Raw genomic sequence first — 16,383 nt, forward strand, 5'->3', positions numbered from 1 at the left:
GAAGAAAATTCAAAATCAGCAATAATGATATATATATAAAACACATACATATATAATATATACGTATATATTCACACTTTTGAATCAAGTAATCTTATTTTATTTTATTTTTTAAATTTTTTTTAAAAGTTTTATTTATTTTTGAGACAGGGAGAGACAGAGCATGAACAGGGGAGGGTCAGAGAGAGGGAGACACAGAATCTGAAACAGGCTCCAGGCTCTGAGCTGTCAGCACAGAGCCCGACGCGGGGCTCGAACTCCCGGACCACGAGATCATGACCTGAGCCGAAGTCGGCCGCTTAACCGACTGAGCCACCCAGGCGCCCCCAAATAAGCTTATTTTAAAAATATATTAAGATGCAATGAACATAAAGGGGTATTCAGGTGCATGTGCACACACGTGCACGCACACACACACACATGCTGAGTAGCTGTGACATCATCTCCAAGGAAACACCCTGGTCCTGAGGGCAGTCTCCACCACACACTGGGTGGACCCGTTCTGCCTGCAGTAGAATTGGAAAGGAAGTCCCGCCCATCCTCACGTACCCCAGTCCTGTGGGAAATGGGACTGAGGGGGGATCTGGCCTGGTCTTACAAGTGCTGTAAGTGGCTCTGTCAGGTGGCCTCTGAAAAGTGATGTGGGGGAGGACGACAAAATCTGGGCAGCAGGAGGCAGGGCCACCATACGACATCATCCGGAGAAGTTTCCATCAGTCCCCCCTTCTGCCACGCAGCTGAGGCTCCATGTCTAGCCTCGGAACTGTTGAAGTCTTCTTGGTCGCTTTAGCCCCTGGGTCAGTATCTAGAAGACCATTCCTCACCAGCGAGTTTGGCCCAGTGACCAAAGATGTAAGCAAAGGCATGGAAACTGTGAGCCCTCCGGAAAAGCCAGAGGGAAACCCCAGAACGAGAGGATGTACCTAAGACATATTTGGCTTGCATCCCAATTGTACCTAAGCTGGCCTTCTCAGAAGCAGTCCCCTTTCCCAGCCCAGATGGGGCTACACCAGCAATGGCATGTTCAAGCCATGGCTTGCCTTGTTCAAGGATGGAGAACTGTATTTATTCTGGCCCAGGCTTGTGGGGCAGAGGGACCCCCCCCCCAAGACGGAGGCCATGTTTCTCCAGAGATAAGTCAACCAACAATGGCACTTCTGTCGCCTCATCTTGCAGAGAAATAGCCCCATGTGGCTGATGGCTGCTCCCCTTAAGGTTGTGTTCAGAGTTACCAGTGCTGTGCGGGGGTGCAGGGGGTGATGTGGGCAGGAGGCAGAGGGCTGATGGGAATTCTATCAGTTTCACAGATGCTTTTGGTCTCTCTCAGCTCCTATTCTCTCTACTTTCCTTTTTTTTTTTTTGAGTTTATTTATTTTGAGAGTGAGAGAGCGCGCAAGTAAGGGAAGGGCAGAGAGAGAGCTCTGTTAGCGCAGAGCCGGATGTGGGGCTAGATCCCACAAACTGCAAGATCATGACCTGAGCTGAAACCAAGAGTCAGTCGCTCCACTGACTGATCCAGCCAGGCACCCCCTCTACCTTCTTTATGTTTTCCTCCTGATGTGTCTCCTTTCTCTTCCCCCCTGCCCTCCTCACAAGGCTCAGCCTCCCCAGCTTCCCCTCATCCCTGTCTCTCGACTGGCTTCCCCTCCCGCCAGCCACAAATATTCTCTTCCTTACAACTTTGCGCTCTCTCCCCTCACGTTGGTCTGCCCATCTGCCACCCCCTCTAGCCAGGGTTTGTCCCTTTTTCGTCCCCACCCACGGAGTGTCAGTCCCCAGTGGCCTGACTTAGACCTCTCATGTTTCCATTCTCATCACACGCAATCTGGAAACTCACCCTCAGAGCACAAGGAGGGCTCTGGGGTGCAGCCCCCAGGACATCTTTGTTTCACACCCCTTTCTCTTCCTCTAACGAAGCAGTGACAGGCTTCTCTGGTCCCTTATTTGAGAGAAAGACAGAATGACAAGAAGCTATTGCATGGGATGGGCGTGGAGGGCACAGGGAATGTTTTGCTGTCTCAGTGGTTACAGAGCCCCATATCTACAGAGAACAAGGGAAGTACCAGTTATGTTATCAGGAGAAGGGCTTATTCAGGACCTCTCACAGAACTCTGTGTTTTTGGAATGGCTACAGTCACTTACAGATAGAAAATCTGAGGATCAGAGAGGTGAAGTGGTTTGCCCACAGTCACACAGCAGTGGAGCCAGCGATGGAGCCTGGCCTCGTGTCAAAGCCCTTGTTCATTCTATTGTACAGAGGGTTGCCATGGACTGCTTTTTCCTGTCTTAACCATCTGAGAAGGTCTCTCTCCATCATCTAGCACCTCAGCATTTGTTTCTCTCTCTACTAATTTGCATCTCATTTCCTCTAGAAAAGTTTATGGTGTATTCCTCTTCGCTTCCCCGCCTGTCCCGGCCCGCACACTTCTCTGCCCACGTCTTGGTGACGTCACCAGTACCGCTGGAAAATTCCAGAGAACCTCCCCACTCTGTGGAGCTTCGGGATTCAAGCTGTCTCGAGTCAGGGCCAAAGTTTCCTACCCTTGTGAGATGCTTATAGAAACCTGCACTCGTGACCTCAGGGTCTGCTTCAAGGTAAAGGGGACCTAGGGCAGGAGAGGAGGAGAATCCAGATACAGTCTTCTCAAGGTCAGAGAGATATCTGCAGGTTAATGGAGGCCGAGCCACACATTAAGCTCCCTCCAGTATGCCCAGTAACCCCTCTCCCCACCAGCAAGTTAGCTGGTATGCAAACACATGCTTCTAACTACAGTGTCCCATGCAGATATGTTCTGTTTCTTGACATGGTAGGGCCTCTACAGCGTTGAAAATACTAAAAAGAAGAAGAAGAAGGAAGTAGGAAGAAGGAAGAAAGAAGAAAGAAGAGGGAGAAATCAACCTAGACTCCACTCACTATTAAAACTTATTTGGCTCTTGCCTATTTTCCTTTCAGTTTTGGATCATGGATGGCCAGGTTGAGTTTTTTTCTAACTATTGCCATGATGGTGGATGCAACGTTTTCCCTCCTGCTTTTCCCTCCTGCTTTGCTCCCTTACTGTTTATTCTGTCATGCTCATTTTTCAACGTAGATTCCAGAATTACTATTTTAAAATTATGTCCAGGGACGTCTGGGTGGCTCCGACGGTTAAGCGTCTGGCTCTTGATTTCGGCTCAGGTCACAATCTCCCAGTTCACGAGTTTGAGCTCCATGTAGGAGCCTGCTTGGGATTCTCTCTCTCTCTCCCTCTCTCTCTGCCCCTCCCCTGGTCTCTCTTTCAAAAATAAATAAACTTAAAAAAAAAAAGGCAAATAAAATGATGTCCAGCATTTCATTGACTGGATACAGCTTAATATATTAAAATACTTCCTTGCTGATATACATTTCAGTTGCTTCCTCTGGTCACACTTATATAGAACATTTTAGTGGAAATGTTTATGCATGTAATGTTTTGCTTTCCTTGAATTATTGCCTCAAAAAGTCATCAGAAATGAAAATGGTTGGGATAGTTTGATCGCAATATGGAGTTAGTATGAAGCGTGGAGTCCCCGTAGGGTTAAAAACACAGGTTTGGCACTTGCTAGCTGTGTAACCTTGGACCAACTTTCTTTCTAAGTCTCAATTTCCTCCAAAGTGAAAGAAGGCAAATAGAGTCCCTAATCCGTGTGGTCGCAGTGAGGACTGAATTAAATAAAATACCGTAGATTCCATACGTTTGGGCTGTTGCTAGGACGCATCCCATGGCTGCTGTTACTATCCTCGCACTCACGCTGTTTTTCTGTTCCTTTAGACTAAGCTGACTCAACCCCATGTGGCTGAAAGTGAAAATGTTTCTAGAGGCAAACTCAAACCGGTTTGCCCCATAACCCGACGGGTCAAATTACTTCAGCTCTTCTTGCTTTACTGATACCTCTCACAAATGTGTCTGTCCTGAGTCTGAGACTTTGGTCAAATCTCAGCCCTCACTTGATCTCTTTCAAGGCTCTTCCAAAGCCTTTTTCGGACCCTGGTCCCAGATGACCGCAGGTATGTTAAAACGACCCCTTCCCCATCCTGCAGGACGTATAATTATATGGGAGCAGGAGACTAGTAGAGGTGATGTGAGCTTTTGTATTGAGTTAACTACTTGTTAATTTTGTGTTTGGGGTCAAGGTATAGGGGTCCAATGAATGGTGCCTTTCGCCTTCCTTCCTGAGTTCAGAATCAAAGAGGAAGTACACTCAGGAGTCAGGTAGATGGAGGTGAGGAAAACAGCTTTATTCGCAGGAGCAGCTGAAGAAAAGAATAAGGGCTAAATAGGCAGCCACATAAATGAACGTGAAGCGTTTCCCCCCTCAAAATAGCCTTCAGGCTTCTGGCACTTGCCAGGGAGCTGATGGGCCTAGAAGGGACCCCGCTGCAGGCAGGTGCATCTGAAAGTGACGGAGGGGGAGGAGTCCCATGGAGAACATTTGGTCTTTTTCCAAACTTACTGTCAGAAAAGAGAGTGCAAAGGATGGTCAGAGAGGCCAGGGGTGTTTTTAGCTGCAGTTTCTCGGCATGGAAATGTCAGGCCAGGGAACAGTAGGTTTCTTTTTGGACCCAGTATGTGATCCCATACTGGCCCGCTGGACATGATGATGACAGGTGCAGTCTTACCATTTGGACCTCTCACAGCTACAGGTACACCCACTCTTTCCCTTCTCCTCTCTTCGCCTTCCCCATGACCCCCCAGAATAGTCTTTGTCCCTAGGACAGTGTTGACCCACAGCTGGCACCCCCGAGATAGGGGTGGAGCTCTGACCTTGATGGCTCTTTAATTTTTTTTTAATGTTTATTTATTTGCTTTGAGAGACAGAGAGTGCAAGCAGGGGAGGGGCAGACAGAGAGAGACTCCCAAGCAGGCTCCACGCCATTGACACAGAGCCCGACGTGGGGCTCAAACCCACGAACCGTGAGATTATGACCTGAGCCTATACCAAGAGTCAGACACTTAACCGACTGAGCCACCCACGTACCCCTGGCATTGATGGCTCTTGAATCATGTTGTCACATTGCCTTTCTGTCAATTTATAATTCCATCCATCACGTAATAGGGTTACGTCAGTAACAACAACAGCAGCAACAAAAACTCCCAAACAAAAAGCAAAAATCCCAGTTCAAATTGGCTCAGGCAATAGAGATTTATTATTTCCCATCACAAGAAGGTGGTGTTAGCAATATTACTCAGTGATATCGAACTCACGTTCTTTCTCTTTTTCTGCTCTGCCTGCTGCCCCTTGACTTCCTCCTAAGACTGGTCCTGCTCGTGGTCCTCTGGTACACGCTGTACCTAGGCATCCCATCCAGGAATTACCTCATCCAGAAAAAGAAAAGGGACCATGCAGTCTTTGTTTTACGTTTTAAATGAGGAACTCTTCCCTAAAATACTCCTCACACTGCACCGGCCCTTACTAAACCAATCTCTACGCAAGAGGATGAAGCCCCCATTATTGTCTTAGCCCTGTTCATAGCTAGAGAGGGTGGACACACTGAGAAACCCGGGGCTCTGACACAAGGGAAAGGAGACAACAGATGTCAGGCGGGCAGCCAGCTATGTCTACTGCGCATCACTAGGCATCTGTTTCAGTGGTTGAGATTTTAAAGAACCAGTCTCCTTCTATTTCTGTGTTCTCATGTCTGAACCTCAATTTCCTCCTCTGCCTTCTGCACCTTGCAAGGCTGCTGTGATGATTGAAACGGCGTGTGTGACTTTAGAGAGTGCTGTGTAAACCTGGCATGCGACGAGCATGGTGAGCGGAACGTGAGTCTCTCCTACCATGCCTGGGGTGCAACTCCTTCCCGACTTCAACTGTTGTTTGCAAAGCTGGGATTGTCCTTGCGAGCCTGGAGAGTGGAAACATCTCATCATGGTGGTAAGAGTTCCTCTTTGACCTCCAAAAATAATGAAAAAAAAATGTAAATAACAAACTGAAGCAGACTGAACCAACAAACATGAAAAGATGCTCAATGCCACTCATTATTAGGGAAACGCAAATTAAAAACTCCAGTGAAATGTCACCTCACAACCATTAGGATGGCTACTATCTCAAGCTCCGGCAAGGGTGTGGAGACGCTGTCATCCTTGTGCCCTGGGGCTGGGAAGGTGAAACGGTGCAGCCATTATGGAAAACAGTATGGTGATCCCTCCAGAAATTCAAAATGGAATTGCCACGTGAGCTAGCAATCCCACTTGTGCGTGTCTAGACCAAAGAATTGAAAGCAGAATTTTGAAGAGAGATTTGCGCACCCGCGTTCATAGCGGCATCATTTACAAGAGCTAAAAGGCGGAAGCAACACACATTTTCATGGACAAATAAATGAAGGCGCACAATGTGGCATCATTCCATCCTCAAAAGAAAGGAAAGCTGACACATGCTACAACATGAATGAACCTGGAGGACATCATGCTAAGCGAAATAAGCTAGTCACAGGAAGACAAGCACTGTAATATTCCACCTAGGTGAGGTTTCTAGACTCGTCAAATTCCTAGAAACAGAAAGTACAATGGTGGTTGGTAGGGTAGGAGAAATGGGGGGTTGTTCAGTGGGTAAGAATTTCAGTTTTGCAAGAAAGAAAACTTCTAGAGATCGGTTGCACGTCAACGTGTACGCATTTAATGCCCCTGTACCACATACACTTAGAAATGGTTAAGATGCCAAAATTTGTGTTATGCATTTTTTTTTACCACAATAAAAGTTTTCTATTTAAAAACATTTTTTAAATGTTTATTTATTTTTGAGAGAGACAGAGAGCATGAGCAGGGGAGGGACAGAGAGAGGGAGACACAGCAAGTGAAGCGGGTTCCAGGTTCTGGGCTGTCAGCACAGAGCTCCATGAGGGGCTCAAACCCATGAACCACAAGAATATGACCTGAACCACAGTCAGACGCTTAACCGACTGAGCCACCCAGGCGCCCCAATAAAAAATGAAAAAAGAAATTGTTTTCAATATAATTTATTGTCAAATTGGTTTCCATACAACACCCAGTGCTCATGCCAACAAGTGCCCTCCTCTGGGTTGATAATATGCAGGGCTGGATAGTACATAGAGATATAAGCACTTACCCCCACCTTTTAAACAGTTGATGGGACTTCAAATGGCCTTATTTTTTGTGGATGGCGGTTTGGTAATATCTACCGCAGTTAAAGGCAGAAGAGGGAGGAGAGTGGGAGGGATATTATGAAGGAAGAGGTTCATGGGGCCTGAATGAAGGATCATCATGTAACTGGACCCCAAGAGTAGGAGCTGAGTCTGCCTCCAGAGACTGCCCAGCCTCTGCCCAGCAAGGACCATCTGCAGCCAACCTTAGGAAGCTGGACAAACCACCCCTTGCCAGTTGAGTGAACACTGAACCTTTCTGGTAGTGAGGGCCTCTATTAGCTGTCTTCCTCCTGGCCACCGGTAAAGACCTCCTTCCGGTTCCTTACTGGTCATCTTGGTGGAACTGCCATCTGCCTATGCCCAGAGATTTCGCTAACGCCTCTCTCCACCATCCATGTTAGGCAAGGTTGGCGAACCAGCAAAAAAAAAACTCCAATATTTTAGTGGCTTAACACAGTAGAGCTTTCTTTCTTTCTTTCTTTTTTTTTTTTTTTTTTATACAAGTTTCAATGAGGATGTTTTTGGCTGATCAGCAACCTCGTGCAGTTCTCCTCCAAGCTGTGACTCAGGGATCCGGGTTTCTTCCATCTGGTGGCTTTGCCGTGCCCTAAGCCCTCGTCAGAGTCTTCTCCTGGAGCGGGAGCTCTGCGTTCGGCCAGATGGCAAGCTAAGAGAGAGCAGGGAAATTGCATGCATGGGCTGTTTTAGGATCCAGGCTTGGAAGTGGCATCCATCAGTGCCACCCGCGTCCTACTGGCAAGGCACGGTCACACTGCAACACTGGCAAGGCACGGTCACACTTGGATGCAACAAGTCCGCAGATGGTCTCTATGGTCTTGTGTGGCCGAAAAGAAAACAAGCTAGTTGGCGCATACATACCTATGTGTCTGTCATAGTACCTTATGAAGACAACCCCTCTTATAACAACCTAGAACACTTAAGCCCACTGAAACAGAGGGAGTGCCTGCACACCCGAAGGAAGGCTGGTGATAGATGAACCATCCCTTCGCTGTTCCCAGCACCCCCGTACTGGGTTGGGCTAATAAAGAGCCATTTCAAGATACTCGCAGCCCATTCCCAACTGACACTTTTAATCATAAAAAAGTGAAGATGTCATTTCTACTCGAACAAAACCTATTTTCCTCTTCTTCCACCTACAGGAATTTCATTACTGAGACCGCATTTCCCAACAGGTACAGAGAGCCTGTCAAATCATAAGAGACTCTTAAGGACTGAGAACAGCCTAAGGGTTGATGGGGGGCGTGGGGGAGAGGAGAGAGTGGGTGATGGGCATGGAGGAGGGCACTTGTTGGGATGAGCACTGGGTGTTGTATGGAAACCAATTTGACAGTAAACTATATTTAAAAAACAACAACAACAACATACTGCAGTGATGGGAGGAACTGAAAAACAGATCATTTGCACCTGCTTGGCCCTTTCCAAGGAGGAATTCCTGCCAGCCCTGCCTGTTCAAATTCTACCCGTCCACTGGGGGCACACATATCTCAGGACCTAAGATTCCTTTCCTTACTGCTCAGCCCATAGAGATCCTATCCCTTTCTGCCTTACAAAACACTGATTATTTTTGTTACTATCATTTGAGATTTGGTTGTCGTTTGTATTGAATTCCACATCTTCGTGCAACAATTATCAACTAAGCATACCGGGTTCCGGACTAAAGGATTCAGAGATAATAAAAGGGAAACAGCCTTCCTGGAATCTGCAGCCCAGTGAAGAAGGCAAATGAACTTTCTGTAAATCTGAGTGTTCTGGAGCTTGCAGGCAAAAACAAAACGTCTTGGAGATTCAGATGGGAGAGCAGTCTTCCTGAATGTGAGTGAGGATGCATTGGTACATTTGAATTCGGACTTCGAAGAGTGCAAAAGACCCTAACAAGTAGAGTCTGGGAGGGGCGCCTGGGTGGCTCAGTCGGTTAAGCATCCGACTTCAGCTCAGGTCACGATCTCGCAGTCCGTGAGTTCGAGCCCCGCGTCGGGCTCTGGGCTGATGGCTCAGAGCCTGGAGCCTGCTTCCGATTCTGTGTCTCCCTCTCTCTCTGCCCCTCCCCCGTTCATGCTGTGTCTCTCTCTGTCTCAAAAATAAATAAACGTTAAAAAAAAATTAAAAAAAAAAAAAAAGTAGAGTCCGGGGAATGTGTTCCAGGGGAAGACAAGAACGGGCAAAGTCACCAAAGGTGTTGGAAAATTTCAGAACAGGCAGGTTATTCTGTATGGCTGGAGATAAAGCTGCAAAGGTGAGAATCAGTTAGGATTCTTTGAGCTGCAAGTAATAAAACTATGTCTCAAACAGGCATAGGTAGTAAGAAATTCTATTTCATAGCTGGAGTTCCAGAGAGGCAGGGGAACTCCAAGAGCCGTTTGATCAGGGCTCCGTGTCTGTTTCTCTGTTCTTCTCTTGGGTCTGCTTTGCTCTGTGTTCATGCTGCCCTCATGGTGGTCATCCTCATGGTTGCAAGATGGCTGCCAGCAACATCCAGGGCATAGGTTGTTCATGTTGAAAGACAGAAAGAAAAAAAAAATTGTTTGACCTGAGCAAACCTCTTCTCAGATCTCATTGATGTAAAATGGCTTAGGACTGCCCATTCCTGAGCCAGTCAGTGACAAGAGAACTACCATGAATGGAATAAAAATAATTGCTTGAGCCAAGTGCAAGGTAGGAGGAAGTCAGCCACGATGGTTCCCCTCTAGTAGGCTTGGGCCAGACTGAAAAGTGGTGAATCTTGGCCTCAAAAATCTGTGTGCATAATAAAAGGCATGGGAGCTTTTTTCTGCAGGGGAGTAAACAGAACTGCGTTCAAGGTGAAATTATTTAGATGTTTCTATCAGAAATAATAAAACAGAGGAGAGCAGATGTGGAAGAGTAGGTGTTCACTGCCATCATATCTTTTCCTTCTCTACACATCAAAAATGACTCCCAAGAATGAAGCTGCCACAATCATTCACATCAGGTATAAATAACTGGTAAGGGTATGATGCCAGTGGGAACAGAAAAGAGAATTTTAATGGAAGACACATTCCAGACAAGACAGGATGATTGTAGATGGGGAAAGAAAAATTAAAAATGATTCTGACGTTGTGAATTAATGACTTAAACATGTAGTGCCATGAATAGAAATATGATCATCTAGGAGAGGCAGTGAGATAATTTTGAATCCATAAATCAGATGCATGACTAATAGCAATGATAATAGTACGAAAATGATGCCTGTAGTGACAAAATGATGATAGTTAATAGTAAATTTAGTATATATCGGGCAATTAATATATATCAGGCACATAGTAGAGACTTAGTATTTGTTGCTCTGATATATGTGTGTATTCACTTATTCCTTACAATGATCCCCAAATTATCCCCATTTTGCAGAGGAGGAAACTGAGGCTCGGAACGGTAAAACTAAACAACCCAAGGTCACATACATAACTGATAAGGAGATAAGGTGGGATCAGACCCAGACCATCTAACTCAGGACCGTATGCTTTCAGTCATCAAATCAGTAGCTAACATTTATTAAGCATCATACTTTGTGACAGTACTTTATAAGCATTCCCTTTAATCCTTAAGAGTCAACATATAAAAGGGATAGTATTATCTCTGTTGTACAGATGAGCAACCCGAAGCACAGAAAGGGTAGGAGACTTGCCCAGAGTCACACAGCTGGTAAATGGCAGAGGCAGCGTTCAAACTGCAGTGGGCACATAGCTCAAAAGCATGCACTCTTTCCAGGACTCCATGGGAAAGACACATGCACCCTAGGAGCACAGGATCTATATCCCTTGTCTCATCGAGGAAACGGTACACTTCCGGCCTGGGGACCAAGCCTTACACGTTTGGGGCACACGCCTGGTGGGGGACCTGGCACGTGATGCGGGGACCAATAGAATTTGAGGTCTCTGGGAACGTCTGCATATTGAACAAGCTGAAATTGCTACGGGAGGGTCCCGACCACCGGGGGCAGGAAATTGGAGGAGGTGGAAGGGTGGAGTATTATTAACCGAACAAGTTCAAGTGCAGAGAGTCCTGAGTCTGGTTGCAGTCCTGTAACTCATTAGGCCCGGGGGTGGGGGGTTGGGGGGGGGGGGGAGGGGGTGTGCCTTGGGCAAAGTGCTTAACCTCTGAGCTTCACTGTCCTCATCTGTAAAATGGGGACAGTAATAGCTGGACCTCACCCCGGGGAGCTGTCTCGTGGGGACTGAAGATGACACAAGCTCGTGAAACATGGGGCTCAGTGCCTAGCGTATAGCAATACTTTTTACCCCGTAGTGGCATTGCTATGATTGTTGTTAGGATGATGATTTCTGCAAGAGAATGTGGAAGGAAACAAGTCCACGCCTCCGGGAGGAGGGATTCTGCCGCTTATATTTCACAACGTTCTTGCCCCTTTGAAGCCTCCACATAGCAGCCGCCTTGACTTCCAACTTTCACGGCAGGCTCTCTCCAAACCAGATGGACCAAAGCCAGTGGCTGCTCCAGGAGCAGAGGAGGGCCAGGAGAAGGGCCAGTGGGGCGGGGGTGGGTGATAGGACGAAGGGGTGGAGAAGGGCTGCCCACCCCAGGAGGCTTCTCCTAGGCTCTTCCCAGATCCCACCAGCTCCAAGGGTGGCTCCAGCACTGGCCGTGCTTTTTGCCCAGACACATCGTTTGTGTTTCCAAATGTAACAGACAGCTGGTGGCCACTGGTTCCGGCTTTTCCTACCATGACCTCAGAGCAGTGGGGCTGTGGGGTCAGTGCCGGCCCTGGAGCAGCCGCTGCCCTCTCCACACTGGGGAGGAGGAGGCAGGAAGGTGGACAGAGCCCAGCAGCCCCCGGAGACCCTGGCACCCGTAGTCCCTGGCTACTCCACGGGGGGTTTTCAGATCTTCTGGGCCATGACCCTCCACTTGGCTAGCCGAGGGCTAGGGGAGAAGCAACTTCCTCTCAGCAGCTAACATTTTTCAGAGGCTTCTGGAATCCTGTAAGTCTACAAGTGCTTAGTCATGGAGCATTAGAGCTGGCCAAGCCCTTAATCCAACCGTCCCGTTTTATGGGTAAAGAAACTGAGGCCCAGAGGGGTGAAGTGACTAGTCGAAGACAGTTCTATGAGTCAGGGTGGGGCTGGGGCAGGAGCTCTTGCTGCGAATCGTGAGCCTGGGGCTTTTCCATTACTCAAAACCACAGAGCCCAGCCCCAGCATTCTTCCCTAAAAAGGGCTGGATCTTGTGATCCGGTTGGGACCTGCGACCCCAATCCATGGGCTTATCCACCTTCGGAAGGGGAGTTGCCAAAAACAGACGTCGGGCAAAAATGACGGCAACGAAAAATGTATTTGCTGTGGAAACGTGCTCACCCTCCCTACAGTATGAAACGAAGAAGAAACAGAGTCTCCAAGCAGAATTTCTCCTACGATCCCATCTGGATAAGGAGCTCGCACACACATGTGTACGCAGAAAAGACCAGAAGGAGAAGTAAAACAAACTTACTTCTGGGAAGGCATGGTTATGGGTGGTTTGCATTTGTCCCTTCTTTGGTCTTACTCGTATTTTCTAAACTTTCCACTTTGAGAGGGTTTATTTCCGTAACAACAAGTTTAAAAAGACACAAAATAAATAGACAGACACCGGGGTCCCCGGTCGCCCTCCCTCGGCCGGGCTTAGCAGAGGCTCCCAAACAGCCTGCACCCATTGCACAAGGTGTGGCATTTTCCTTTCCGGTGAATCCTCGACAAGCTCAGACCTGAGGACAGGTGGCCCCAGCTGTGGTTTTGCTGGAGTCTGGGAGCAGCAGTGTGGGTTCGGGGCACTCCTGGGTCTCCGGTGTGCCCCGAGGGGAGGGGGCGACGCCTGACCCCAGCCTCACATCTGGCTCAGCCAAGCGTGTCTGGAGGTATGAGGCAGAGGCCAGCCTGGGGTCTGACATGTGGAGAATGGGGAAGAGCCTGGGAAGAAAGGCCAGGTGGCCCTCTGGGGACTCTCCCCGTCCCAGGCCACACCCGCCAGGAAACCTCCTGGTCCAGTTTTCACCTTTTAGACACGCACATCTCACTCATGTTCTCTGCCACTTGCCCACTCTGATGTCCCGAAGCCCTAACCACTTTTCTGGATTATTCCATAATGTCTACCCACCATGTGGACCTCCCGTCTTTCTTGTACAGTGAGAACAGTGAGCCCTGAAATGGTGAGCCTCATCACCAGGGCCACAGAGCTCAGAGAGGGCTTGTTTAAAAATTTTTTTTAATGTTTATTTATTTTTGAGAGAGGGAGAGAGAGCTCAAGTGGAGGAGGGGCAGAGAGAGAGAGAGGGAGACACAGAATCCGAAGCAGGCTCCAAGCTCTGAGCTGTCAGCACAGAGCCCGACACGGGGCTTGAACTCATGGACCACGAGATCACGACCTGAGCTGAAGCTGGACACTTAACCGACTGAGCCACCCAAGCACCCAGAGAGAGTTTATTTAGACAGAAGCATTGTCCCATGCTGCATACAAAGTCAGGACTATGGCACCTGTCTGGTGCCCTGGCTAGAACCTGTCTAAACATTGGCTGGTAGATGCTGCTTCCCCAAAGGGCCATCACATAGGCACCTCCATTAGGACAGCTTCTCATGTCCCAGAAGGGTGGGTCTTACAACGTCTTCATATGGTGGTGACAAAATGCAGAGGGAACCCAAGCCACCAGCTCCGAGGGCATCATGGAGCAGAGGGACAGAGCAGAGGACCTGAATCTCGGCTCTGCTCTCCACTCCCCTGTCACCTGGGCCAGTGACCCCCTGCGCCCCATCCCCCTCCAGGCTTCAGTTTCCTTGTGTGTAACATGAATCTCGAAGCTGTGGTCAGGGTTGATTGACTCTAACCTCTAGATCTGGGGTCAGCAGGCTACTGCCCTCAGGCACCTGGCCTGCCGCTTTTCTTTATACAGCCCTTCAGCTATAAAGGATTTTTAAAAAATATTTCTAAATGGCTGTAAAAAATAAAAAGAGTGCTATTTCACATTACATGGAAATTATATGAAATTCAAATTTCAGAGTCCAGAAATAAAGTTTATTGGAACACAGCTATGCCCTTTTATTTATATATTCCCTGTGGCTGCCCCTGTGGAGGTGAGTAGTCGCGACAGAGACCAGAGGGCCCCCAAGGACTCAACTGTTACTAGCTGGCTCTTTACAGAAATAAGTTTTCCGAGTCCCAGTCTGACGGTCTGGTGCATGGCAGAGTGTTAACAAGCCTTGATCTCTTTTCGCATCATCTTCTTTTTACTCCTCTCTTCCAGGTACCTCTTTGTCCTGTCCAAACGGCAAGGAGCATCACTGTTTGGGGAAGATGGGGAAGGAGGAGGGTCCCTCCTCACTGGGGCTCATCAGGCTCCTCAAAGCTGGAAGATCATGTCACAGAGATCAGATCTTCAATTCTGCCACCAACTGGCTGTGTGGCCTGGGGAAGAGCCCTTCTTCTCTCCAAGCCTCAGTTTCCCTCACCTGTAACATGGGACCAGCATAACACTTACAGGCCAGGCATGGTTCTAATCACGTTAGTTACTTCTTCAATCCTAACAATCCTACGAGATGAGTGCTGTCATCACCCCACTTATAAGCAAATAAAGCTGAGGCAACTGGAGGTTGAGTTGTCTAGGGTTTCACAGCTGGTCAGAGGTGGGATTCCAACAGCCTCATCACTCAGGCACTTGAACAACGACTTACAGGGTCCCTCATGCTTCCCAGGCAGACCGGGAGCTCTGATTTGCGATGAGGGACCTCACGCTTTTAGCCACCTGTCAAGCTCTATGGCTGTGTTAACTCTTTTAATCTTGAAGAAGAGGAAGGGATAACATTTCCAGATCTCTCCCTGATGGTGTCAGAGCACGTGGCAGTGCCGGAATGGAGGGGTGACATTTGTGGGTGATATCAAGCCCTATGCAGACGGTTCCTGTTTCCTAGCTCTCTTGGAGTAGGAGACAAACAACCGCCCTGCTCCAAAAGGCAAAGCAGTGTCTTATTAAGATCTGATCTCCGTCGACCCTTGATTGATGAACAGGAATCACCTTCCTCCTCCAGGGGTTGGAAGTTGGAGGCCACTCTCCCACCTTGGCTTTGGGTCTCGGCCAGCCGCTGCTCCTTGCCACGTCTTGGAAAGATGGCTCAGGGACCGCCCATGTGCGTCAGCTGGGAGTGCTGGGCCTGCCCTTCTGGGCCCTCCCAGGCTGGATAAGGACACACCTTTTCTGCGGAAGGCTTTCCAGGCCCTTCCCCTGCTCCACTTCTCAGTGCTTCTTCCCTCCTCTCACCCCCACGTTAGCACTTGGACACGGATTGAGTGTTAAGGGCTGGGGCAGGCTGTGTCTTGCTTTTTTGTCGGATTGATTCACATGAGGATATCTTGCCCATGCTACATCCAGGCTCTTGTACGGCAGGGAGGGTGCGAGCGGGCGCCTGAAGATGCAGCGTGTGTGGTAAAGGGTCAGTGGCTCGAGCTCCACCGCCAGAATCCCTCCACCGCCTCCTGGCTGTGAGGCTGTGGGCATGTCGCTTTTCTGCGCCTCTGTTACCTAATGAGCAAACCGGGGCGAGCGCCTGTCTCCTAGGGTTATTGTGAACACCCGCTGGGGTAACGCACGCAGAGAAGCCTGGAATGGTGCCTGGCGTATGTTAAGTGCTCAACGCATGTGACCTACCCATGGACCATTTCTCTCCCATCCGGCAGCTACTTTAGCATAAGTGACCTCAAGAGTGTGGCAAAGGCTTTTTCCACACGCTTCTATAACCTCTGTGCCATAATGTGTCCTTGATTCACCCAATACCTATTGAGGGCCTGCTGAGTGCCAGGTGCCGTCTGAGAGCTGGAGGGCGTAAGGATCTCATGGTCAAGGGGAGAGAGGAAAAAGACATAAAGACCGTTGCTGGCAGCAGAAACACTGGTGGAAAGACACAGCCCAGAACACCCGGTCCACACAGCCACCTTCGTGAGCCTCCTTGAGGACCCAGCATGGTACCAAGCCTAGGACCCAGGCGTAGGTCCATGGGGGAAGCACAAAACTTCCTTGTGGCATCTGACATTGAAGCCATGGCTGCCAGGACTGGGCAGGAAGAGGGAAACCTTCTTCCTGGGAGGGAATGAAGGGAAAGCGGAAGTGGGTGTGTGTGTGGGGGGGGGGCAAGGCCAGGCCTCGCTTCTCAAAGGGCTCTTCAGAGCGACTCCACCCTAAACCCAGTGGACAGGCTACTGACGGCCAAGGAGGCCCCAGGAGAGCGAGAAGGGACAGTAATAAGGCCAACCAA

At 48.8% G+C, this 16,383-nt stretch overlaps 2 long non-coding RNA genes across 3 annotated transcripts in view; one reads left to right on the plus strand and one right to left on the minus strand.

The window, feature by feature from the left end:
• The window catches only part of LOC109279180 (uncharacterized), a 37,295-nt gene that overhangs the window by 8,135 nt on the left and 12,777 nt on the right, over positions 1-16,383 (minus strand). The window lies entirely within an intron of this gene.
• On the plus strand, positions 1,356-14,725 carry LOC109279179 (uncharacterized). 2 transcript variants are annotated; one of them, XR_002086055.2, is made up of 3 exons: positions 1,356-2,595; positions 5,698-5,892; positions 14,382-14,725. It is a non-coding gene; the product is annotated as an uncharacterized LOC109279179 (long non-coding RNA). The 2 variants fall into 2 exon arrangements; XR_002086056.2 differs by lacking the exon at positions 14,382-14,725 and adding an exon at positions 7,625-7,891.

The sequence above is a fragment of the Panthera pardus genome, unplaced genomic scaffold (assembly GCF_024362965.1).
Source record: "Panthera pardus isolate Hobbes unplaced genomic scaffold, ASM2436296v1 HiC_scaffold_12, whole genome shotgun sequence".
NCBI lineage: Eukaryota > Metazoa > Chordata > Mammalia > Carnivora > Felidae > Panthera > Panthera pardus.